Source organism: Kogia breviceps, chromosome 10, assembly GCF_026419965.1.
Source record: "Kogia breviceps isolate mKogBre1 chromosome 10, mKogBre1 haplotype 1, whole genome shotgun sequence".
NCBI classification, from domain to species: Eukaryota; Metazoa; Chordata; class Mammalia; order Artiodactyla; family Physeteridae; genus Kogia; species Kogia breviceps.
The window spans coordinates 25,950,799-25,978,172 of NC_081319.1; the positions used below are offsets into that span (position 1 = coordinate 25,950,799).

Sequence of the window (27,374 nt, forward strand, 5' to 3'; positions counted from 1 at the left end):
TCTCGTATGATCACACCGATAATAAGTACATCAGAGAGGCTCATCTTCAGATGAAGAAACTGGGGCATAGAAAGTTGAAGTGACTTGTCCATGGCCACAGCGGAGTAGGGTGTCACTGCTTTCACTTGGCCATTGGTGGCCCTAAACTGGTATATTTGGTAATCTCCTTATTGAAGGATACTGTGGTCTGGGGGAACCATCTGCTTCCCCACGTGCTCTGAGTTCCGTGTGATGGAGGCCTATAGCAGAGTATAACTCACTCTCTTGTATTCAGTTTCTGTTAGTAAAGAGTTATTCCGGGTCCCATGATTTTTACCATGAAAGGTCTTCGGTGAACCAGAGAGAAGCAGTTTGAAAGAAGTTATTAAGCATTATTAATACAATTATGCATAACAAAGGATGTAATTTAACGTCCCCACATCCAACAAAGAAATTCATTTGAAGCTTCAGGAGCTCTAGCTGGAAGGGCGGAGCTCATGGGGTGGGTTCTTCAGGTAGGGAAGTGGGGAGTATGGGCAAGGAGCCGTGCTGGCTGCTTTGTCCTCGGGGACACTTCTGCGCATGACGGGATACACCTCTCTCCCAGCCTCCCCAGCTCTTCACTCACCTTCCACCTGAGGACCCCACAGTGTTTCCTTATCACAGGCACAGAGTCCAGAGAATTGGCTTGCTCTTGCCTCTCCCCTGGCTCAGCATACTGCATAGACAGCATTGAAAGAACAATTGATTTTGAACAATAAAAGATGACCACAGAAACACTCAGAGGAGAGATACAGTGGCTATCCTAGTGGAAGGGAAACCTTAGTGAATTTTTCTGACTTCATCGAAAATGCCAGAAATAACTATTATTTACTGTTACTGGTATTGTATCCGTCCTTACCGCGGTTCCACACACTATTTTTACTTTATTGCACTAAAGCTCAGAGCAAACACTGTACCTGTATGCAGAGCAGCTCATGGCACAGAGTTAGGTGCTCAGAAAGTATTTATTGAATGAAGGGATGGTACAGATGAAGAAACTGAAGACCCCCAAGTGTTAAAGTGACTTGTCCAAGGTCACATCTTTAGCAGCCAACAAAGCCAGGATTCAAACCCAGGGCTACCCAGTACTATAGAGTTCTTTATTCCTGATTGCTTGGATAGGCCTCTTTGTTGGTACAGAAAGATGGAGATTGGAGACCCAAAGATCTTTAACAAAGCTATGGACTGAGGTCCAGGAAATATGTGAGTTCTGGCCCACCGTTGCTGGAATCCCTGTGTGGCCTTGGAAAAGCCTCTTCTGCACCCAGAGCCTCAGTTTCCTAATCTGTAAAATGGAGAGATGGAAGCAGTGTGTTCTAAGGGTCCAAGGGTCCTCAGAAGCCCCTGGGCAGGTTTGTGCTTTGTCATCTCTCACGCTCACTTGGAGCTGGGGTCAGGGGTTGACAGAGGCAGCTAATTCAACACCCAAGCACGTGAGGAAAGCAATCATTTGTGTTTTATCTCCGAGGTACAAAAAAATTCAAGGTTGACATAGTCCCAAGCCAGCAAATACCCTGAAATGGAAGTTGGAGAGAGAAAAGAAAGAAAAAGAAAGTAGAGGCATTTGGAGGAGGGTGGGGGGAAGCTCTGATTCCACGCCTGGGTTGGTGTAGCATATAATCTGAAACAGGCGCTCAGGTTTATAACTGTGCCCAGGTCTGATCCCTGGCACATAAGAGCGCAGCCTGTAAAAAGAAAAGGGGGGGGGGGCGGGGAAAGGCATGTATCTTTAAAGCCTCTCTTCTCTAATGTGGTATTTTTGTACCCCTTTGGAGGTTGTGTCACTAGGACCTTTGCACCCAGCAAAGGCTTTCTTCCCCTCTTCCTGGCTTGGGGATTATTGATTTGGAAGGCGAGGCTAATTTACATGTAAATAAATCTCAGCGCTGGGCAGAGGGGACGGGACATCCAGATGCCTCGACTGACTTGCTGACGTCACGCCTTCATTAGCATGCGGAGGATGCGAGCACTGCAACAGCGACTTCGGCACCACCAGCAGCTCCGCCGACTGTTATTATTATTTTTTGGCGGAGCTGCACGTTTCCTGGTTCAGTATCTTGGGCTCCGCGACCAGCTGACTGGTCTCCCCGGGGTCTGGCTCAGGATCAGTTGGTGACGCTGAAGCATCGGTCTGTGACTTCCTGCAGATTGTCGTGAAAAGGGGAGTTAAGACGAAACTGGGGTTCTCAGGAAGGCGATCGGATCCGAAGGGAGGGAAGAAATCACACTTTTCCCCCTGCCTGGTGGATTCCAAGAGGGGCTCGATCCAGCAGTGTTGTTTCCGTGCGCGAATGCAGAGCAGCCCTGGCTTGAGCCTGCTGCTGCTGGCTTCAGGAAGGGTCCAGATTGGGAGAAGGGTTTCCAGAAAAAGATGCTTTGGCTGCCTGCAGTCCTGCTTGCATTCTTAGAAGCCAGACCCAGGGGAAAAGTGAACTGGGGCAATTGACAAGCTCAGAGGGTCTGGCAGAAGCTTCCATCCAGACTGGGAATTTCACCCTCCCTTGAGGTAGGTAAGAAATTTATTCTAATTCACCAGTTTAACAACAGCGTATTTTCTAGGAAGGATGAGAAAGCTAGATCTAGAAGCTTTGCATGGGGGGGGGGGGCAGGATATGGGGCCTCCGTTATCTTGGCAGGTGGCTGTTTTCCATGGCCCTCTGGCACCTCTTCCCTTTTTATGCTTATTCGAAGGCTCAATTGCAAAGTGACATTTCACAGCTCTAGGAAGTCCTGAAGAAACACTTAACGTCTTGGTGCTTTAGAAGCAGCTTTTCTCTAAAAGAAGTGTAGCTATCCTTAGAAAATAATCATACTAAAAGGGGAGAGGGCTTAAAAACAAACCACACACCTGGTGGTGTTCTTGCATTTCGGCTCAGGATGTCAGAAACTATTAGAGGCTCTGGGAAATGAAGACTTAGCTGAGACTTCCAGGTGAAGAAATGGCGCTGGAATTATTTAGGTTGAATTTTCGCCAGTGCTTTCAGATTAGAAATGGTGACAGAGCTCCAGAATATGACTGCACAGCCTGGCTGAAACACATGACTCAGTGCGTTCTCTACATTGGGTTTCTTGGAAGTGTTCACAGTTAGCTCTCCTTGCTCTTGGTTTCCCCAAAGCCAATCACAGCATTACTAATCTGCCGTGGAGGTCTAGCGATGAGATACAGATTTTTAATCCCATTATTTTTTGTTATGTGGCCTTAGAATATGCTGGGGTCTCATGGGAGTTTTATGAACCATAAATAATCCGAGCTTGGCCAAATCATACTGGGCTAAGTGATCTGTACCAGCTGTGATGCCGTCCACTGGTCCAGGCGTGGCTCTTGTATAACTTCGGCACGTATGTGATTTCCCCAGCGAGAGTGTTCTGCTTCTAGTCATTGCATCCATGGCCACAGTCAGGGGAGGGCTCCAGTGTGCTGTGACGCTGTAGACAGGGACTGTCAGGTACCAGAGCTGCAGCTTGCAAGGCTGCAGTTTGCTTTGCTTGAATATCTCTTCCCAGGGAGTGTTTTAAACCATCTCAGTGAGACTTAAACTAAACGAAGCAGCCTGGTCTCCTTGCTGGAGGCTGAATTGGCTGCTCTAATCCTGCTTCCCAGAAGGCTTACTGGCTGCTGATGGCTTTCACAGAGTGGTCAGGATGAGTGTCCCCTTGGGCTCCAGAGTAAGTCACAACTTTAACGGAATGACTGTATTTTGGAAATTTGGATTGTAATGCCTCCTTGAGTGCTTGTAAAGGTTTAGCCTTTCCATCAAATGCTCTTTCCCCTTGGAAATTCTTTCTTTAATGTGAAAATTAAAACATGTTGGCTCCATCAGGCATTACAGTCTGTAAACAATCGTGGGACCGCCAGAAATTGTAAAACAGCATTGTTTGAAATGGCAGGTTTGTAAAGGTTCACCATGCAATGTAGGGGGAAAAAAATGGGAAGGAAGGTGCATTCATGGAAGCTTAAGGAATGAGCCGGGAATTTAGAGGTTAGGCAGTAGGGGATGATGTTTATCATCAAGGGCTCAGACTCTGGATTCAGGAAGAGCTGAAAATACTTCGAGCTACCTTTCTGGGTATTGTTTCCTGTGTATATCATGAGAAGGGCAGCAGTACCAATAGGGCAGGGTGTAAAGGATTCAGTGGGATGACATACAAAAAGCACCCAGCACAGTGCTAGCCACATAATAAATGTTCCATAAAGGTTAACTATTAATGTGGTGGTGGTTGTGATTGTTACGTTTTTATCATCTTTATTCTAAGCGTCGTTGCTAAATAAATAAGACAGTCCACTGAAAAGGCAATATGCTCTCATCCATTTGTGTGCAGAGAGGTTTAGCCAGCAGCAAAGGTGCCATCTTCAGTCACTGTAAGGTCCCAAACCATTCCTACTCAAAGGAACTTTCCACTATTTCATCTCTGTGGACTTAGTTGACAGAATAACATGTATTGTCCGGGCTACTGTATTTTGCTAAACTAAAAGTGTCGGGATGGTAGAATGAAAATCGTCTAGCATTAGCTGGGGCTCAGGCACCCTTAAAGAAGGTCTCCTGTTTGGCAGCTGACAAGTCTCCTGTAGAACGCTGCAGGCTCCAGATTGGAATCAATGCATTTCTGGATTTCTGTACCCGTTTCTCCTCTGATCCAACGCTGCATGTGTGAGAGGCCTGCCTTTTCTTTCTGCTTTCTGTGCAGTGCGGATACTAAGCGTTTTCTCCTTCACGGAGGCCTTTAAATATGGCTTCACCTGCTGGATGGCTCCTCGGAAGTTCCCAGGCTTCATTTATGCCACCGTATGGGGGACTTTAGCTTATGGATCAGCTGTTAAGGGAAAAGAATGGGCCTCCCTTACTCACCTGCCTGTGACCCAGCCCTGTGCCCTTGATTTCTGTCCACAGACAAGATCCATCCTTTGCTAGGCTTTCGCCCTTCCTCTCTTGCCCGTGAGCATACGTCAGTCAGTGCCGTTTGACAGCTGTTTCTCCCTTTCCTTTCAACGTCTTTTCTTTTAAATTTAGATGAACTGGAACTCCAGTGCAGAGGTCTGAAGGACAAATTAAAAGTGAGTTAAAGGAACCAGAGGAGTCTGGCAGGAAGTTCTTTCTCCAGAAACTCGAATTTGGGAGTTGATCACTCCAGATTGCCATGGTCTCTATAGTAAAGTAGGGTTTTGCATGGAGAATCGTAGTCATTCCTTGATAACAGCCCACCTGCCTTGCCTCCTGATTGTATACGTGACCTTAGAGCCTAAGCTCTCTGAACTTTGGTTTCCCCATATAAATATTAGAAATAGGGACTTCCCTGATGGTCCAGTGGTTAAGACTGCACTCCCAATGCAGGGGACATGGGTTCAGTCCCTGGTTGGGGAACTAAGATCCCACGTGCCGCATGGCACAGCCTAAAATTAAAAAAAAATTTTCTTTTATATATTAGAAATAAATTTCCCTGGACTCGTGGGACTCATGGGCTTGCTGGGGAATGGTGGCTGCACCGCCCTTGCCCAGTTCCTGGCTCGTACTAGGTGTTGGACTTCCCTTCCTTCTGCTGCAGATGATTTTGGTAATTCCCAATGGATCCCAACCTGTGAACCACAGGGGGCAGTAATTTTCATATTCATTCAACAGAGGAAACTGAAGGCCAAAGAGAGAACGTAACTTACTCTAACTGACACAGCTGGTGACAAGCCCTGGTGCCCGGCGTAGTACTGCTTCTACCACACGTGGATTGCAGACGCTCCAAGTTTGAGCAGGGCTCTTAACCTCCCTTCTGTATTGCTCTCCTTGAATTAGCAGAAACCTCAGAAGCCAAAGGCATGGTCTTCTCTCTTCTCTGTTGTTTTCAAAACACCCAAGAATCAAAATGCTCTGTCCATCAGACAGGAATTCTGGGTGGCATTTGGGTGAGGACTTTTCTTTTGTGCTTGAAGATCTACGAAAAACTTTTCTCTATTCAGTCCCTCCCTGATTGTCGTGCTTATAATCAGGTCATTGCTGGTGACCATGAACTACTGCAGGCTAAGAAGCTTGAGGGCTAGGCATTGGCAAAATCTGTTTTCCTCATTAATGCTCTGGGCTGACACTTGGCTCTTTGCTCTTGTCCCAACCTGAAAAGATTTTTAATGAAATGTTCTCATTTTTGTATCTTGTCCGTGTGTGCGTGGAATGTGTGTGGGTAGAGGGGGGTGTGTTTGAATGGAGCAGGGGAGAAAATGTTGGATAAGATCACACCGAGTTTCTAGCATCGTGAGTCTCCGCCATCTCCACTGGGGACCTGGACAGTGATTTCGGAGACTTGGCTTTTTTTGGCATGTTGTTTGAGCATTTCTTTGTTCGGAGTCTGAAATCCAGAGGCCTGCTTCTTCCATTATTTCCCTGGGGACAAGGCAGAGGGAGAAAGAAGTGGGCATGCGGGGGAGAGGCGGTGGAGGGGGGGGCGGTGTGGAGAGAGAGAGAAGCGGGGAGATTGGGTGGAGGAGTTAGGAGGAGAGGGGGGGAGGGAAGCAGCTGGGAGAATATCACAGCAAGCTCCAAACCACCATGAAAGTGCAAAGCTGAAGTTCCCTTTGGGTGAAGTCTCAACTCAGAAGGCAAGCACCGCGGTTGTACTTCAGCTAGAAATACCTCTACCCGTCTGTCCTACAGAACCCACAGTGCAGCCATTTTAAATTCTAAAACGCTACATGGGGCTAAGCACAGCAAGAATTTTCCACCACGGCACCATGGCCTATTTTTAAAAATGCATTTATTCAAAAGAGCACGTCTTCAAGTACAGTATGAGCCTGCCTTTCCTTGGTGGGTGTGTAGGGTGCAGCCCTGGCACGCGTTTGGCTGTCAAGTCCGTAAGGATCAAGTCGGCCGACCTGGAGACTCAAGAGTTTATGAGAGCTGACATAGAGGAGACACAACACTGTCGAGAGCACGGAATCCAGAGGCGTCACTGGTTGGAAGTGGAGGCATCAAGGGAGTCAGGGTTGGCCTCGTTTCAGAAAGTGTGACCAGAGCCTTGGTCATTCAGGACAGCAGGGTGATCCGTTAAAGAAGGAGGAATAAAGGTGACTTCTGCTACCGCCTTCTTCCTGGTCCTGGCAATTGTGCATAAACCGCCTGGGGCGCTGGAGGGATTGCAGGCTCCATTTTCCCCCCGGGATGTGGGATAGAGATGGAGTCCAGGTTGGTACCTTTTACAGGCCAGCGCTGTGTCTGTCTCACAATAGACGGTGACTTGAGTTACCTCCATTTGCCTCACGTTGGGAGTACCGTTGGCCTCAGCTCCCCCATCCCTCCTTGGTTTTTAAAAATCAAACCTTACACATAGGATCCAGCCCCAACCAGGGTTAAAAGTAACTGGGACAGGAATTCTTAGCATTTCATTTCAACTGGGCAGGATGCCATTTTTCCAGCTCTTTTCCTGCCATCCATTCATCAGCGTGAGTCCTCAGAGATGCTTGTTCATGGAAGTTCCAGGACTCAACTGAGAAACAGCTATACTTTCTGTGGTCACAGGGCCAGATATTTTTCAGGATAGCTGTTAGTGTATATGTCAGTGTATGTTCTGGGTATCTGTGTGTCTGAAATAGTTTTTGTGTTAGTGCTTGTGTGAATATGTAGAACAGGTAATAAGTATCATAGGTTGAACACTTACCGTGTTCTAGTTGATGTGAAGGGTGCTTGACTTACCTTGCCTTGTTAATTCTTACAGCAGTTACACAGCTAGATATTATTAACTCTATTTAGTAGTGGAGAAACCAAGCCTCCTAGAAGTTAAGTAACTTGCCCGACGTTACACAGATAAGAAAGAGTATGGGCTTCCCTGGTGGCGCAGTGGTTGAGAATCCGCCTGCCGATGCAGGGGACACGGGTTCGTGCCCTGGTCCGGGAAGATCCCACATGCCGTGGAGCAACTAAGCCCGTGAGCCATGGCCGCTAGGCCTGCGCGTCCGGAGCCTGTGTTCCACAACGGGAGAGGCCACAACAGTGAGAGGCCCGCATACCGCAAAAAAAAAAAAAAAAAAGAAAGAGTAAAGCTGGAATTCAAACCCAGCATAATCATCCTCTAAAGCCTGAATGATGTCCGCCATTCTGGGCCTCCTTACACTTTTTACTGTAATGTATTATGAATTTTTTTTTTTTCTTTGCCTTCTAGATCTTCTCTGTGGAACCCTCATGGGAGAAATACCTCATTACGTAGCCACTGATTTAAAATCCTTTTGCTGGATCTTTTGGTAAAATTGGCAACAGCCAAGAGACTGTATCAGGTACAAAAGAGAACTGAGTAGCTGCTTCACCTCCAGCTTTGAATGTGGCTTTTAGAATGGAAGTGTGAGGTTTGTTGGAAAGTCGGTGAAGACACGCTCTGATGAGCAGTAAAAGCTCCGGGCGAATGGAAGCAGCCCTTTTGCTGGACTAGAGGGAACTGGGTGATTCTGCTGCAAGGCTAGTGGCGTCTAGAGAGGGGGCCAGGCTTCTTGGCTTTTGATTGCCCGTTGCATGCATATCAGGTGCTAACTAGAAGGTATGGGCTTCCCCTTTCTGAGCCTCGGTTCTTTCCTCCCTAATATGGAGGTCCTGAATTAGATGGTCTGTAAGTTCTCTTGCGGCACTGACCTGGATGCGTATGAACTTTCAGAAGGAATTCACCCTTGTTGGTGGAGGCGTGTGATTTGTACCATCGGCTGCTCTTGGGCGGAGAACTGAAAGGTCAGGTTTTATATCTGGACCTGACCTCTGTGTGTTGTGAATATGCGCTGGAATATGAGAAGCGGTAGCCCTCCAGAGAGTGACTCGGAGCTTCCCGCAAAAACCTCTGACCTTTGGATATTTCAGACTAGTGCAGAGGGGGTTGTCTGCATCCCTCAGTGTGTCGGTGCCCCTCATTCACTCTCAGAAGCCCTCCGGGCTGTGTCACGTTTGCGAGCATCCTGCAGAGCGCCTGAGACCAAGACCTCTCCAGTTTAATGTGTAGACACCTGGGGGTGTTGATGACACGCAGACTGCATTTTTAGCAAGCTCCCCGGTGATGCTCGTGCGGCTGCTTCTCAGCCACGCTTGTAATAAGCACTGAGGGCTGCACAGGGAAGGAAATTTGACTCAATTCAGAAGGCCCAGGTTCGAGCCCCCGTTGTGGCACTCCTTATTGGAGTAAAACTCAAATAGATCTCTTAGCTGCTCTGTGACTCAGTTTCTCCTTCTGCGGAGTAATGAAAGTAATTAATAACTAACAGTTAATGACTGCTTACTGTGTGCCTGGCACCGTGCTCACGATTTTTTTTATGTGCTGTATCTCAACTCATTCTCATAATAGCCTTATGAGGTAGGTTTTCTTATCAGCTGCATTCTATAGAAGCTAAACACAGAGAGGTTGAATAACTTGCCCAAGGTCGCACAGCTAGTAAATGGCCAAGCTGGAATTTGAATTCTCATCACTTGACTCTGAAGCTTACACAACTTGTAGAAATGATAGATGTGAACAATTTTGGAACTTCTGAGTGTTATACAAGCATACCATATAAATAAATGCATTTATTTGTGTGATATGTATTATTTATAAATGTTTAGCACACCTGAAATTATAAGAAGCTGGTGCTTCCCAGATGGGATGGTATTGTTTTTAAGGGGAAAAAATAGTGTTCCAATTTATGTTAACTAAAGTCAAATGCTTTGTGAAGTTTCGAAGAGCACAGGTGTTTGTGCTGTTGTCTTGGGTTGTTCAGCTAGGAAATAAAGTGTGAGCTAAGAGGAATGGGAGCTTCTGATTAACTGAATTTCTGGCTGTTGAGAATTAAATCCCATTTTGCTTCCAATCTTGTTTTTGCAAATTTGGACAATATATCCAATCACTTTTCTGCCTTACAGAAAAGCACAGTTACCCGACTGACTGTGTCTTGTGATGGAGGATATGGCAGCCATGCAAATTCTTACCCTGATCACGACTTTCCTGCAAGTGCATTGATTGTGGGTTGATTGCGAGCATCATCTGAGTTTGATATCTCACTGCTCACTGGACCCTAGGCTGTGATCTGGCAGGATAAACAGATGTCTGCTTTCTTCCCTCACCCCTCCTTGTTATTCCTCTAGAAGCTTCTATTTGAATGACAGAGGAAGTCTTCAGTGGGGAAAAGTATTCTTACTTGAATGTGTACCCATGCTTGAACCCCATTCTTAGAAATGTCCCAGTCTTAGTAGGAGTAGGGCAGATACCTAGCACCTGCGTCGCCAGGCCCCCATCTCCCTCGTCCCTCGTGGACCTCACTGATGACACACCACACTCTTTGGCAAGCTCCAGCACCACTTCAGAATCCTACTCAACACAGCACTCCAGGTAGCCCGCATTCATCAGTTGTAGTTACCCTAAGAGATTTAACTTACATGTCATGTCTACCCTTGGACACTCCCCGGAAGTTGATTCTCCGTTCTTCTTTTTTGGGGGGGCCATGCTGTGCAGCATGCGGGACCTCAGTTCCCCGACTAGGGATCAGACCTGCGCCCCTCAGTGGAAGCGTGGGGTCTTCACCACTGGACTGCCAGGGAAGTCCTGTTCTCCTTTCAATTTAGTAAATATATATCAAACACCTATTAATTGCTTAGGCATGATGAAAAGAAATTCTGTTTTCCACTTACTCTGCATTTATTCTTCCTCCCCAAAGTAGTTGACCTGCAAGCTTTTTGAAAGTTTTAGTTAGCTGAATTTTTAGTTAAGGTTTTCTTAGTTTTTTTTTTCTTTCTCCGGGATCTACATGCTGTTGTTCTGATTAATACGGTGACCATTCTTAAGGTTCCCGTCACTTTTCATTACCAGAGATGTAAGGTCTTTATCCAGTTTCCCTGCTCTGATGCTTCCAGAGGAATACCTGCTTTACAATGAACTGTTTCCTGTAGGCATCCTCTGGGCGGCTCAGCCATTGGCTAGGTGGCCAGTGCATATGCAGTGGCTGCTCTTGGCTCCCAGCTGTGATGCCCTCAGCTAAAGCCCTCTCCTGACAGCTTATCTATCAAGATTCAGCCTGAGTCTCCTACTTGCGTTTGAGGTCATCATCTCAGAAGTCACCTGGAGAGCCTGTAAGGACTATAGAAGCTTGCCACCAATTGGGACAATGAATGCCCTACCCTAAGCCCCTCCCCTGCTTCTTGTGCAGGTTGGGCCACCACTTTGAAACACCTAGCTGATGAGCAAGCGGGGTGAAAATGCAGAGCAGAGAATTCACATGTGCCTGTCTTAACAACAGGAGCTTGAGTTCTTGCTTGAATGGCTTCTGAAAGGCAAATAGCAACCTCATCGCTGGGCTGGATTTTGATCAGACTAGCTTGAACCTGCCTTCCGTTCACCTTGTCAACTGGGCTGCGTAAACACCAGTGTGGTTTGCCCTTGCCATGCTTAAAAATTGTTTTCAATCCGGTATCATTGAGTGTCTGAGATTCAGCATCCTAAGTGGTTGTGATGATATCATGTGCCATTGTGAATTTTTAAAAGAAAACAGTGCAAAGAGTGAGAAAATAGAACATCTGCAAGATATAAGGCACTGTCTCTGGGCCTGTGAGGAAGAGCAGAGAAGACCTTTTACACTTAGCCAGTTCTCTAAACCCGGTATTTTTAACTCAGGATCCACAAGCACCAAAGGACCAGCAAAGATTGACGAACTTTTTGAAATTAAACGCAGAATTTTCTATGAATGTATGTATGTTCACCTTTTTAAGGGAGAGGATCCTGCCTTTCATCAGATTCTTAAACGTGTAAAGTCACCTGAATGGTTAATAAGAAGTGCTAGATTGGATGGTAGATTGTTATAAACTCATCCAGGAAACTCTCCTAAGGTTAACTTGGGTCTGGAAGAAACTATCCTTTGGCCCTATAGAAATACATTGCTGTTCTGTGAAGCTACCCAGGAAATAAGATGAAGCTCTGTGGAGCTGGAAGGAGAATTACCTGGTTCTCTTCCATTTTATAGATGGGTAAATTGAGGGCTGTGGTCTCAGATGCCAAAGCCACAAGAGTACTGCTTTCTTCTCTGTTTCAGATATTTTTCATTATTCACTTAACAGTTCAACAGTTTTTTTTACTTTCGGTTAAACTGGGGGTTTTCAGTCTTTCTGTATTCAAGGCATTCTTTCAAATATTGGGCATTTTGCAGTACACTTCGCGGAATTAAGTTACACTGCAGTTATGGTATACAGTTCTTGGTTGTTCTCAACATAAATACATTCTTCTCTGCCCTAACTTTCCTTTGTCTTGTTTAATCCCGGAAGAAGACAGTCTTTCTTTGGTGTGGTTTTGATGATGTGCTACTGATCATATAGTTAACTCACACTGTACATTTTGGCATCATTTTAACAGTATACATTTTTAGGAATTCCATAAAATAAATAGTAAAAAGTGAAAATTTTACGTATTGATTCTATCTTCTTTGTGTGCCCATGAAGCGTTCAGCCTCTAGTTGAGAACTGCCAAGCTAGATTCTGGGCTGGGTATTAGAGATTCAAAATTTTAAAGAACTACCTACTGAATGCTGATTGTTCTGGGTACAAGGTAACCTCCTTGAGCTTTCGGAAGTTATATTATCGTGGGAAAAACAATAGATACAGCAACAGGTAAAATAAATAGTTTCTGACAGTGACAAATGTTACGAAAAAAATTAAAGGATAATAGAATGGAGAGTGAATGAGAAGGGAAAGTGGGCAATTTATTTAGGGTTCTTGGTAGAGGTGCCTTTGAGTGATTACATGGATAATGAAAAACAGACCAGCTCAAAGAGCTCAGGCTAGGATGCTCCAAGCAGTAAAACAGCCACTGCGAAGATCCTAAGAGAGGGATGGCCTTGGCACACACACGAGCGCAAAGGACAAACAAAAGGTCATTGGGGCCGAAACATGGTAGAGAAGGCAGGGAGTGGGACAAAAGGAAGTTGGAAGACAGGATAGGGCCAGATTAAATTATATCTTGGAGGCCAAGGTTAGGGAGTGTGTACTTTAATTGTAGTGGGAAGCCAGTGGAGCTTTTTAAGCAGGGGAGTTGAGTGTTATCGCCATTGTTTTAAAAAACAAAACAGTCAGTAGAAAATAGATTCTAGAGAGGAATGAGTGGATACAGGGAAGAATAAGTAAGCTGTTGCCATAGCCCGGGCAGGAGGTGATGGTGAATTGGACTAGAAGGGTAAAGGTAGAAATGGTGAGTAGAGGTCACTCATCCAGTGCACCAAGGGAGTCCACAGTCTGGGCTGTCGTTCAGCTCAGCCAAAAGCACGTGGGCATTGCTACCTCCCCAGGTTTGGGGGTAGGAGGTGCATCTAGGAGACATAGATCCTTAAACCATCACCTTGTCAAATCTCAATATAACAAACTCTTAAATATTTTCAGTGTCTCACTCCTGTAGACCATGTGAATTCAATTCATCCACGGCTTCTTTCCAATAAAACATGAAACCAGGAAACGTTATTTTCTTTCTCTGTACTTCCCTCCATCCTCTCGCTGCTGCAGCATGAAGAGACTAGTCATGGCTCAGTACAAAACCACAAAAACCTTTCCATGGATCGGGCTTGAAGAAGGGAAATCAGCATCTTGCCTTTTTTGACTGTACCCCCCTCTGGGAAACCTTGAGAAATGGGTTTTGTGTTTTTCCCTGGACGTGACTGAAGCCAGGTCTCTCCTGAAAAATAACATCTCTCTCTGTTGTGTCTAACTCAATCTCAATTGCGAGGCCTTACTTCCAGCCTCGATATTTCGTAAACACCCAGTTTCTTGACACTCTTGTTTCCCAAGTCCGCTGGGGTCATCTTGAGCCTTGGCCTCATTCACTGAGGATCATGGATTTCTGGGAAGTCTCTACCTCCAGCCCTTCAGCACGGGTATTAAAGGGCCCCTGTCAAGTTTTGAAGGGTGTGACCATTGCCAGAATCCCCACAAGCCGAGCCCCTGAGGGATGCTCTCGCCAGCTGGCCCATATCCACACCAGAAATGGCTGGATTTCAGTGGTTCTCTGTGTATGGAGCTGGCTGAGTTCCCCTGGATGAAAGGCAGCCTAATATAAACTGAAAATGTTATTAATAAGCAGCCACTTAAGAATTTCCTATGACTTGCCAGTGATTTGGGGGCCTCTATGTGAACAGGGAGAAAAGCACAACTTGTTTTACATGGATTAAGGGACTGGTGCAGTCAGTCTGACAGGGCCTCAGAAAGGCATTCAGGTGTTTGGTGAAGGGCTCTGGAATCTCGCAGATCTAGGTCTGCATTTCCATTTTCATCATTTCCCAGCTGTGGGAGCTTGAGTACGTTTCAGAAACACTTTGAGCCTTGGTTTTACCATCTGTAAAATGAGGGTGATGTTAATAATATCCATCTCTTGGGCTTCCCTGGTGGTTCAGTGGTTGAGGGTCCGCCTGCCGATGCAGGGAACGCGGGTTCGTGCCCCAGTCCGGGAAGATCCCACATGCCGCGGAGCTGCTGGGCCTGTGAGCCATGGCCGCTGGGCCTGCGCGTCCGGAGCCTGTGCTCCGCAACGGGAGAGGCCACAACAGCGAGAGGCCCGCGTACCGCAAAAAAAAAAAAAATTCAAAAATAAATAAATAATTTCCATCTCCTAACTGTGCTGTGAGGATTAAAGAAGGAATGCGTGGAAAGTGTTTAGCACAGAACCCGGTGTACAGTCTGAAAATGTCTTCTTCCAAAGGAAAGTTGGAAAAAGCTTACCCTAGAAGTAGAACCAAACTGACTTGACTTTTCCTGGTTCAGGGTGAGAAGAAGTAGATGTGGCGTTCTAGACACACCACATTTAATAGTAGCAACCACGGCACTTGGCTTCTTTGATCTCCCCCTTCTCCTTCTATAGAATGGCAATGATAACCCTTGTTCCTCTGACTAACTTTGTAGAGATTTTTGGCAATTCAGAGAATTCCCTGAATTGAAAGTGTGTGGGCCGCTCTGAAGTACTTGATCAGTCCCAGGGTCATTAATTTAGTACCCAAACCTGTCTGCCTTACTGTATCTCGGTAAGAAACCAAGGTCGTTTCTGTGACCTTGAAATATTAAAAGGAAGGTAAAGAGTAAGTAATCCTTTGGTAAAGATAATAGTCAAATTACCTTTCTCAGTCCAGCACACCTTAAAGTATATACTAGGTATTTCATAAAGACTTGTAGAAATGAGCTGTTTGCCACGCAGCTGTTTTCCATTGATCTGTTTCTAGCCCAACTAGAATATATTAGTAGGGGTTAGATTGACTTCTAGAGAACCAGAACCATGACTATTTTTATGGACTTTGTTTTACAGAGCATAGGGCCTAGCAAGCTGGCACAGAGTCAGATTTCACTGTACTCAGCGTGCTGTAGATATTCAGTTATTTAATCCTAATAGCAACTCAGTGAAGTGGCAGTTAGGATTTGAACCCACGGCACTGTGCCTCCAAGATCTAATATCTTAATCCACTGCACTATATACTGTTTTTAAGTACTTAGGGGATATTTAATGCTTCCGATTTGGTCTACATGGGCTTAGCCAACTTCTTACACACAGGAGGTAGAGACTGAACAAGTACTTGGGCAGGTGACATGGAAGAGAAAGGCAAACAAGGAGATATTTTGTGGAGTCTTCTAATTCTTATTTTTCTTTCTTTTTTTTTTTTTTTTTTTTGCGCGGTACTTGGGCCTCTCACTGTTGTGGCCTCTCCCTTTGTGGAGCACAGGCTCCGGACGCGCAGGCTCAGCGGCCATGGCTCACGGGCCCAGCCGCTCCGTGGCATGTGGGATCTTCCCGGACCGGGGCACGAACCCGTGTCCCCTGCATCGGCAGGCGGATTCTCAACCACTGTGCCACCAGGGAAGCCTAGAGTCTTCCAGTTCTTGAAGTTGGGAGGTGAGGATTGTTAGAACTCAGAGTGCAGTCATTTCCTCAGAAACTATTCCCCTGAAGGACTCATCTGGAAAGGAGGAGCTCTTGGAACATGATCTGCTCAACATCCAATGAAGCAAAAGCATACATGCCATAAAATCACAGTTAACATATGGACAAAGAGAAATGGAGGAATTGATCCAGGCATAACCATTCCATCTACCTTGGTTTCTTCTTAAGGAGGCGGTTGGTCTGACAGCAGTTCAGGAAATCAGAGCTTCTCTAGGTACCCACAGCCTTTACTACGGATGCAGTGATGGAGGTAGCAGTGTTGCCATGGAGACACCATCAGTAGCCAAGTTCTTTTCCTTTGAGGGCTCTCTCTTTCCACTCATTACGATGCTCAATTAGCTAGCTGCGTGTTTGGTAGGCAGATTCCTCACTAGCCTGTGAACAGGTTTACAATAAAGTTAAAACTCCTTCACCTGGGTTGCATGTGTAGTCCTCCAGCTGCTAGCTTGTCACCGTCTTAGACTCCTCTCAATATTTTGATGACACCTTGTTCTCTCTCACCTCGTGCCTTTATTCAACTGTCAGGGATACTCCTTCCTTCTCTTTTTACCTAGCAGCCTCCTACTCAGCAAGTTGTATGCAGTGCCCAGCCCATGGTAGGTTTTCTATTCATAACTGACCTAACAACAAAGTCACAGGACTCTTCACTTTGTTTCAAAACTTATTTTGAAAACTTGCAGTGTTATACACAGTTTACAAGAATAGCATAATGAACTTCCAGACACCCTTCTAGAAATGTCTGTGGCTGACATTTGGCACTTCTGTGCTGCTTGTTCCCTTCCTCCCTCTCTTTTTTGCACGTGCCCGCGATGCATACACATAGATTATTATTTTGGCGCAACCCTTTGAAAATAAATGACGAACATCATCCTTTACCTGTATGTATTTCAGCATCTATCTCCTAGGAACAAAAACACTCTTTTAACTCACCCCACAAGTACTCTTGACTTCGAGATTTATGCTCTAGCTCCTTGTGGCCTAGATCTTTGTGTCCCAGTCAGATAGGGGCTCCTTACTGTTTTGTTTTGTTTTAATCCCTCACAACCACCACCAGAATGCATAGTACATAGTAGACGTTCAGTGAATTATTGTTTAAAAAATGAAGCTACCTTCAGCAAACACTTGCGGTAGTACCCTCTTCCCCCTTGGCACTCAACCTTTCCAGGGTATCCTGACCCCATGGTTCCTCGTTTGGTAGCAGCTGTAACTCTCTGCTCTAGCCTGCCTGTCTCGTGTGTGGGGTGGGCCACAGGGACCCAGGTGTGGTCTTTACCCAGTGACTGTTGGGAATTGGGGGATAAGTACTCCTGCCTCCTTGATTCTCCAGTGGGACATCTCTGAGGAATGTTCTATACCATCTCCCGAAGCTCCTCAACTGAAATGAGTCTCAGTTGCCCAGAGCTTCAGCTACTCATTACCTCTCCCTGTGTTAGCATCCCTCCCTGCCCTGCTTCCCTCCTCCCGTTCCCTCTCAGGCCTTTTGGGGATCACCTCCCAAACTTCTTTCTGTTCAGATGCCTTCCAAGGATCTGATTCTGGGGAAACCCAATCCAAGACATCATTTCTCAATTGCTGAGACATCAGACCTGGAAATCAAAGTCTGGTAAGAGATACTCTGAATATGAAAAGTCATCCAACAGGCTTATTTTTTTTTTTTTTAAAGGAAATGTGTTTGCACTGCTAAAAATTCCAAGATAAATTAATCTGGAGTAGGGCACTGTGTATGTTTCTTCATGGAAATATGAATTGACATATTAAGAGAGGAAACAACTGCCACGAAAGATGGTCCTGTAGCAACTTTGGCAGTGCCTGGGAGAGAGAACCTCCTCTTGGTGCAGATGGCCAGATCCCCTGGAGCCCGGCCGGAGGGCAGGGAGTTGGATGGGCCCGGCAGCGGGTTTTGGCTCTGTGCTCGCACCAGCCTCGTACCCAGCTGGCCCTGTCACAGTCTCCGCCCTTGAGCTTCTGTGTTTTTTAGGAAACTGTTTTTCCTTTCTCACAGAGATAGAAATCTTGCTTCCAGACATGGCAAGTGTCAAGGGTCATGCCTGGGTCCCTCATTCAGATGGAGTGGTTGCCAGAAAAGGGGAAAAACACAGTATTGTGGCTGGGGGGAGGGGGTAAAGGAGCCAGTGAGGCTGCAAATAACAGGATATGCCAACGTCTGGGTATCAAGACAGAGGAATATAGGAATTCCAAGGGGAAGGGAATTACGGAGAAAGGAAGAGCTTTCCTACACCCACTAAGATGGCACCGTCCCCTGAATCTCACGTCGCTGCTTGGGCTTTGGGACAGGCAGTTTGGTCACTGTCATCCAGGATGGCCGTGCTGGGGGAGGGGAGGCCACACACCACCTCCTGAGAGTGACCCATGCCACGCTCTTCCCCACCTCAGAGCCTCTGCTTGCTTTCCCTCTGCCTGGAAAAGTCTCTCCCTGGTCTTTCTCAGAGCTGCTTCCTACTTTGTCTTCTAGTCACAACTCACATGTCACTTCGCAGGGGAGGCCTGTCCTGTTCCATCCTCGGCCCCTCTCTTATCTCCTTGCTTGTTTCCATCACGACACTTATCACAACCTATAAATGGCAAGTTTATCTATGTGTTTACCTGACTGTTGTCTGTCTTCCTCACTTGACTTGAAGCCCCATGAGGTTAGAGATACTGTCTGAGTCACTGCTGTATGCCCAGAATCTTCATACAGAGCCTGGTACACAGTACATGCTCAGTCACTATTGTCTGCCTGGGTGGTTGGATGGATATGGATGGAAGGATGGTTGGACAGATGCAGGGAAGGATGGGAAGGTGCACAGAAGAAAAGAAGGAAGCTTTGGCCCCCTCTCTCTAAAACAAGGTGGTGGCAAGAACGTTGGTCTTGGAGTCAGACGGCGTAGGTTCTAGTCTGTATAACTTCAGTCGAGTTGCTTATGAGTTTGTAGCACGCATAATTCATCTGCGTGAAATGGATAAAAATGCCAACTTTATAGGGCTGCTGAGAATGAATAAAGGAGATAAACTGCGAAACAAAATGACTCTTATAAACCTTTTGTAAATGTAAGACATAATATTAATCTTAGAAATACAGCCGCCGTGTTCACCCTTACCAGCCATCCTCCAGTAGCAAAGTGCGTACTGGAGTCAGGGCCCTGGGGCTCAGACCTGTGGTGTGGAGTCCTTGATCCTTTGGGGACAGACTTCCGCCTCTCGCAGCATCCTCATCTCATTTCGTTTCAAGCCAGCCTCCTCACGTTTATATCCCGCCTGCCTTCCTTCCTGTCTTCGGATCCTCCACTCGTGTTTTTGTGAGGCATGTGGGAGGTAGGAGCTGAAACCCTGTGCATGGGTCATGTGATCATGTGACGCATGCGATTTAGGAGGGGAACAGGTAGTGTTCTTTGTGGTGGTTCAGTTTTGACAATTCTGACTTATTCCTCACGGGAGTATCTCAGCAATATCTTAAAGCAGGGGGGGGCTTCCCTGGTGGCGCAGTGGTTGAGAATCCGCCTGCCGATGCAGGAGACACGGGTTCGTGCCCTGGTCCGGGAAGATCCCACATGCCGCGGAGCAACTAAGCCCGTGAGCCATGGCCGCTAGGCCTGCGCGTCCGGAGCCTGTGCTCCGCAACGGGAGAGGCCACAGCAGTGAGAGGCCCGCATACCGCAAAAAAAAAAAAAAAAAAAAAAGCAGGGGGACCCCACTTGCAATTCTTACCGGCTCACTTACTCAGCACGGTGATGCGTTTTTTTGGCTAAGAATACCCGCTGTTGCTTTATTCAATTAGATCCAGGCAGCCTGCAGTGCAGTACAATCTCTCTTCACTCAAAACACGTATTTACCTGTTTTTTAGTAAAAAAAAAAAAAAAAAAAAAAAAACAGGTAAAGTGGGAAAGGTGTTCCAGTGTGCAGTAAACTGAGAATAATTTTTGACTCATTTTAGGCTGGTGCTCTGCACGTGTGTGATACGTTTCCAATAAGTTCTCGTTGGAAATTTGAGGAAATTGGGCAGCAGAGCAGCAGACTGAGGAGGCCTGGCCTGCCGAGGACAGATCCTTTAGGTGGTTGGCAGTGACATAAGTTATCACACCTCTGAGAGTCTGTGACCAATGTACAAAGACACAATTCAGAGCCAGGCCTTAGTGGTTTTAAATTATCCATGCCCCATCTCTCCCTACTTGCACAGAAAATTGAAAGTTGATAGCTGTAGAAATCTGGTTTTCAGATGTTTTTTATCTGAGGGGCCTAACTTAACTCTGTGATACCCGTAAGTGTACATTGCAGTTCCCACGTTTTTGGCGTCTTGCACGCTACGTAAATAAATTCTCTGATCCTGCTACGGGGCACCAGATCAGAACAAACCCACTTATCTGCACTGAAGAATGCACCACATCTCCTTTGCCGAGAGCGTTCTGTGTACATGTGTGGGTAGCTCTGGCTCATGTCTTTTTATTTCAGGCCAGAGTCTTGTCCTTTGGTCCTCGCTGATGGTATGCACATAGAATGAAATCTGGTCTCTAGTTGCTTAATGTGAGGGAAAAAGGGGGACCAGCAGCTGTTTCTGTTTAACAGCGATTATCTCTGGGATTGTGAGTGTTTGAAATATTTTTCTTCTTCTTGCTTATCTGTAATTCCTGATTCTTTTCTACATACTTTGTATCTTGCTTTTCTTTTTAGGATAAGGAGGTGGTAGCTTTAAATTACCATAGGAGAAAAAAGGCTTCCTCTTTTCCTTTTATTAAGAATAAAAGGAGTCATTCTTTTGCCTTTAGTGAACTCAAGTCATGGAAGAATTTAAATACCTAGGACACATCTATTATTTAGCAAAAAGCTATGGAGGCTTTGGGGTTCTTTTAGCCCTCTGTCTTTAACAAAAATGGCTTTTCCCACACCTGATCTCAGCTGCCTGAGACGTTGCCATATTGAGCCCAAATTCTGCATTCCTCATCTGTCACTTGATTTGTGTTGGGACTGAGCCACTCTTCAAGCAGTCTGCCCTTTGACCCTGTGCGTAAAAGTGGCCTGAACCTGATCTGACCATGGGCTTGGAATACAGAAGCCCATACCACAGGGGAGGTGGAAGGCAGGACCAAAAGCAGGCTGGCAATGAGAGACACTGTTCTGGTGGCTGGTGTGGTCCTGCCTCTCACCAGCATCTTTTCACACACATGCCCCAGAGGTACCTAGCTGAGTGACAGGTGGGCTGAGCGATATAAGAGTTTAATACATGGTAGTCAGGAAGGGTTGGCATAGATCCCCTGGAACAGTTTTTAAAATGTACATTGTCCAGAGACCATCCGGTAATGTTCGTAGACCACGCCAGTTTTCAGACTATACTCTGACTCAGGTGCTCCCCTTCTCACTGGGAGGCTAGCTATAGAAAAATGTCCTCCAAGTGCATGTCAGAATCACCTGCAATGTTGGTGGACATGCACTTCCGGGGCCCTGTCTCAGTCCTATCAAATCAGAGTCATTGGGGCACATGACTGCCCCCCAGTCATCTCCATGTAATGTCTTAGAAACCTGATATACAGTTTCCTATGACTAGAATCATCATTATCTGCAGAGTTTGATGATTAGGAATTATCTGTCTCTTAAAAGCCATCAATAGCCTCTGTTTTTCCTTTTGTCTTTCTACCATCTGTCAAATTATTGGGCACCTACTTCATATTTTGATAATATTAGCAATGACCTTCAACTGTCCGGGGAAGTATGCTGGTTTCCAGACTCGTGTCTTTGGAACCCTTGGGAGGTTAGGACCATGAAAATGCCTGGATATTGGAAGAAGGTTGAACTCGAGAGAAGTTGGGCTCCAGGCCTCCTTCTGTCACATCAACTTGGGCAGCTCTGTTTTATATATTGAGTTTCCACATGGGAGTTCTTTTGCAAAAAATATTTTCCTCTCATTAAAAAAAAGAAGAAGAACAAGAGGGATGAAAGAGAGAAAGAAGGAAAGCGGGGAGGGGGAGGACTTAATGATGTGTTTGCAATCCTATCCAAGTCTAGAATCCTGCAGTTTATGACTTGAACTTGTCAGCATCGTGTGACAACGGAAGACTCCTTTCTTGCCTTCATCCTATCTCTTCTCACACAAAACAAGACATCGTGGTTCAGGATTCAGTGTTATAAATAACCTGTCAACATCTCAAAGATGAGACACCCCTCCAACAGACACACCTCCCCCCAATCTATTTATAATGAATCCTTCGGAATCACGGTAGGTGAGTTAATTGGTATAAATTGTTAGTCATTTTGCAAATAGTGTGGTCACCGGTGCAGATGACCAGAGTACTTTGAGACGGTTCAAAAGAGAGCCTTCACCTGCCGGTATTATGTATTTCATGGAAGAGCCACTGGTGGCTTCTGAATAGGGAAGCGAATGAATTTACAGCTGCAGGTTTCGGGTGGGGGGTGGCAAGGGTTGTTGCTGGGTAGAGGGAAGGGAGAACGAGGATGCAGGATCTCTGCTCTCTGAATCATGCCTTATTCCTTGGAAACCTGTCATTCACAAACCCAATTATGTACAGGTAGAATGTCACCTCTGACAGAATGAAACCAATGCAAGCTTTGTATGATTGGGTTTTTTAATGAAATCCTGCTTTACTAGCAGGTTCTATTTTCATAAATGTCTATTTTAAAAAAAAGCCAAATCATATATTTCCCCACGCACTCCTGAAAAGCTTTAATCAGTGTGTCGAAACAGGGAGCTGTTGGGTGTTGCTGTGTGCATTTTGCCAAGAGGGAGAGAAAGACGTGAGGACCAAGAGAAATGCTCTTGGCTTTACCTCTGACCCCCCCACACACCTTTCTCAGCATCTGGGCCTTGCGTTGTTCTTTTGTAAACAGAAGTTGTTAAATTAGTCTCTCCAAAGGCTGTCATGGAAGCGCTCAAAAGGTTAAAAATTTCTCTGCAAATAATAATGCCTTGCCACAGAAGTGCCTGTTAATTATAAATGAGGAATGGAAGGCAGGCAGCTAGCAGGGAAAATACGTAATGTCCTTGTGGTTTTGATTTCCCTTTTTTTCTTTTTCCTTTTTCTTGTTTCCTCTTTGGTTTTGATTTTTCTGAACGTGTTTGTGGTTCAGGAGCGAAAGGCTATTCTCTGGTTGGAGTCAGGTACGCCCTCTGTAGGTTATTATTAGGGTTCGGGGGTCAGATTGATCCTACTTTGAATCTCTGTTCTGCTGGCTATTTCAGGTGTACTTTGAACATGTTGCTTAAACTCTCTGAGTCTTTGTTCTCTGGAAAGTGGGGGTGATATTTCCTTTCTCGGACGGTTGGTGTGCAAATCTGGGCTTGTGCGTGTCAGGTGTAAGCAAGTCAGGCGCTGTGCGTTCTGCTCCTGTGTGCCTCCACGCTAATCCTGCTCTCCCTTATCCTGCTTCACCGTTCTTCTTTTGCATCGCACTTAGCATCTTTAATGTGCTTTTGTATATGATCGAATGATTTGTTATGTTTGTTGCTTATTGTTTGTTTCTTCCCCCTCTGAGAATATAGGTTCTATGAGGGGAGGGATCTTTCTTTGTTTTGGCGGGTATCAGTGGTGCCTAGAGCAGTGCCTGGCAGATGGTAGGTACTTGGTGGTTATTTGCTGAATGACTAAAGAGGGCCCGAAGCCCTCGCCCCTTTCTCCCTTCTGTTCAGGCTTCTACTCAGTGAGACTCCTTATGGATCTGGTTCTTTAATTCTGTGTTTTGCTTTCGTCTTGTCTTTGTTCCTTCTTCTGGAGCTTCGAAGTTCATTAGATTATGTCCATCCAGCGTTAAAAAGTGTCCTGTTCCCTGCCTTGCTGAATAAATGAGTTTCATTGATGAATATTCTGGAGACTGCATTTAGAAACAAGATCTCTACATTTTGTTCTAAAAGTATGACTTTCTAGTAAAAAACCATTAGTCACCAAAGAGCTTCCTCAACTTGCTTAAACACACTGAAACTTTTTTCTTGCCTTAAGTCATAAACTGACATAAAAAGTTTTGGAGGGGAAAAGAAAAGAACAAAACCCTGACTGCTTCCCAAGACCCCTGACTTCTTTACAGTAGCGAATTAATTAAAGAGTTACTGTTAAAATGAGCTCAGACTATTTTTAAAAGCAATAGCCAGGGTTTGGATGAGACTTCTCTGAGGTTGGAGATGCAAACCAGATCCAAGTGTGCATTCTGTCTGGGTATATCTTCAGTTGGATGAAAGGCGGGAAGTGGGAGAATCTGACAAGCCTCCCTTGGCTGGACAAAACTGATTTTGTTTCTTTAAATGCATTTTGGTGTCAAAATTCAGGCCAAGACATTAAAAGAATAGGGACAAAAACCGACTGATCATCTCAATAGATGCAAAAAAGCATCTGACAAAATCCAACACCATTTGTTGATAAAAACACTCAATGACTAGCATAGAAGGAAGCTTCTTCAACTTAAAAAAGGAAAGTTACCAAAAACCCCACAATTATGTAATACTTGATGGTGAAGGATTGGATACTTTCCCTTAAGGTCAGGAACAAGACAAAGAGCTCCACACTCGCTACTTCTGTTCACTGGAGGACCTAGCCAGGGCAATAAGGCAAGATAAAGAAAAAAATCAGCATTAGATTGGAAAGGAAGGAATGCAACTGTCTCTATTCAAAGATGATGTGATCTTGTATATAGGAGATCCTAAGGAATACACACACACACACACACACACACACACACACACACACACACACACTATTTGAACTAATAAACCAGTTCAGCAAAATTGTAAGATACAAGATCAAGGTACAAAAATCATTTTTGTTTCTGTATGCTACAATCTGAAAATGTAATTATGCGAACATTTCCATTTACAATAATGTCAAAAAGAATAAAATACTTGGGAATGAACTTAACAAAAGAAGTGCAAAACTTGTACCTGAAAACCACAAAATATTGAAAGAAATTCGAGTAAACTGAAATAAATGGAAAGACGTTCTTTGTTCATGGATTGGAAGACTTAATATTGTTACGATAGCAGTACTCTCCAAATTAAAGATTCGGTGCGATCCCTGTCAAAATCCCAGCTTGATTTTTTTGCAGAAATTGGCAAACCAACCCTAAAATTTATATTGATAATTCAGATGTTAGGGGCCCAAAAGAACCAAAATAATTTTTTTTTTTTTTTTTGCCATACATGGGCCTCTCACTGTTGTGGCCTCTCCCGTTGCGGAGCACAGGCTCCAGACGTGCAGGCTCAGCAGCCATGGGTCACGGGCCTAGCCGCTCTGTGGCATGTGGGACCTTCCCGGACCAGGGCACGAACCCATGTCCCCTGCATCGGCAGGTGGACTCTCAACCACTGTGCCACCAGGGAAGCCCCAAAATAATTTTTAAGAAGAAGAACAGAGACTGAGTGAACTGATGAGGATGATTATAACTTTTGTGACTTTCTGTTTGAATTTTTTTAAAAAAGGGGCTTCCCTGGTGCCGCAGTGGTTGAGAGTCCGCCTGCCGACACAGGGGACATGAGTTCGTGCCCTGGTTCGGGAAGGTCCCACATGCCGCGGAGTGGCTAGGCCCATGAGCCATGGCCGCTGAGCCTACGCGTACTACAGTAATCAAGACAGTATGGTACTAGCATAAGGATACACATATAGATCAATGGAATAGAATTGAGAGTCCAGAATAAACCCTTACATTTATGGTCAATTGATTTTTGACAAAGGTCAATGCAATTGACCTATCTAACTGCTGGGACAGTTAGATAGGCACATGAGGATGAAGTTGGACTCCTACTTCATGCCATATACAAAATGCAACTCAGAATGGGTCATAGACTCAAGTGTTAGAGCTAAAACCATAAAACTCTTAGATGAAAATACAAGAGTAAATCTTAATGACCTTGGGTCAAGCAATGGTTTCTTAAATATGATACCCAAAGCATAAGGACCAACAAAAAAAATTGGACTTCCTCAAAACCAAAAACTTAGGTGTTTCAAAGGACGTCCTCAAGAAAGGGAAGACAGCCCACCAAATGAGAGAAAATTTTTACAAAGCACATATCTGATAAGGACTTGTGTTCTTCAGTATATATGGAATGCTTTCAGTTCAACAATAAAAGACAGTTTTAAATGAACTAAAGATTTGAATAGTCATTTCTCCAAAGAAAATATATAATAAGCACATAAAGATGCTTAACATCATTAGTCATTAAGGAAGTACAAATCAAAACCATTGTAAGATACCACTTCACACCCACTAGGCAACAATCAAAAAGAAAGACAATGTCAAGTGTAGCAAGAATGTGGAGAAAATTGAGCACTCGTTCATTAACAGGTGGGAATGTAAAAAAGAGCAGATATTTTGGAAAACAGTTTGATAGTTACTCAGAATGTTAAACATAAAGTTACTGTATGACCCAACAATTCCATTCCTAGGTAAATACCCAAGAGAATTGAAAACATATATCCATACAAAAAAACGTGTACATAAATAAAGCACCATTATTCAAAAAAACTAAAAAGTGGAAACAATCCAAATGTCTACCAGCTGATAAATGGATAAACAAAATTTAGTATATGGAATATTATAATGCAATAAAAGGAAATGAAAAATTGACACATGCTCAACATGGATTTATCTTGAAAACATCATGCTGTGTGAAAGAAGGCAGTTTCAAAAGACTGCATATAGTAAGATTCCATTTATGTGAAATTTCCAGTACAGGTAGAGACAGGAAATAGATTAGTGGTTGTCAGGGCCTGGGGGGAGGGGAAGGTGGGAAGTTACTGCTAATGCACACGGAGTTTCTTTTGAGCGTGAAGAAAATGTTCTAAAATTAGTGGTGATGCTTTCACATCTCTGAGAATATACTAAAAACCAATGAATTGTAGACTTTAAAATGGTGAATATTATGGTATGTGGATTCTATCTTCACAAAGCTGTTGTCAAAAAATTCAGGCACATGGGGATTAGAATTCTGGGCTGTTTCATCAGTTTTATAAGGTGCTACTGAAACTAATTCTGAAGGTCAGAGTACAAGTACAGCAGCTTATTTTCTTAAAATTTTTTCCTCCTTTATTTTTCTCCTTTCTTTTTATTTTACTGGTAGAAGCTAGAAATGCTCTTATGTTGCTGACATCAGCGTTTTTATTGCTTCATCATTTTTGTAGCCATGGAAAAGGGAACAGATGGTAATCTTAAAAGAGAAATGTTTTATTTGGTGGAGAGGATTGTATCTTTGGCTGCTATCTTTTGAAATAATTCACATGCATGATCCTCTTGTATGTTAAAAAAAAGCTACCAATGTGGGGTAATTTGGGGTTTCTAATTAGAATTTCAAACCTACAAGTATCTTTAGTGGAGGTGGAAATGTCTTTCCCATGAGATCTTAGGGTCAGCTTTGTTTAATGGGCAAGAATATTTTTGCTCTTAAAGAAAATCTCACCTGCAGTTTTTATCATCACTTCCTTTTCCCAAGGTCTAGAAACCTTTTATAAAAACGGAATGTTGTCAGTATTTGTTAAACCTACTGGTAATATTTC

General features: G+C 44.7%; 1 protein-coding gene across 5 annotated transcripts in view; it reads left to right on the forward strand.

Moving 5' to 3' along the window:
• Positions 1-27,374, forward strand: part of PRICKLE2 (prickle planar cell polarity protein 2) — a 349,942-nt gene that overhangs the window by 220,253 nt on the left and 102,315 nt on the right. The window contains exon 1 of one of the 5 annotated variants that reach the window (XM_059075784.2): positions 1,967-2,527. The exons of the other annotated variants lie outside the window; for them this stretch is intronic. The gene's annotated coding sequence lies outside the window, so the exon portion shown is untranslated. Of the gene's footprint in view, positions 1-1,966; positions 2,528-27,374 lie in introns of those variants that run through there. 5 annotated transcript variants of the gene reach the window in all.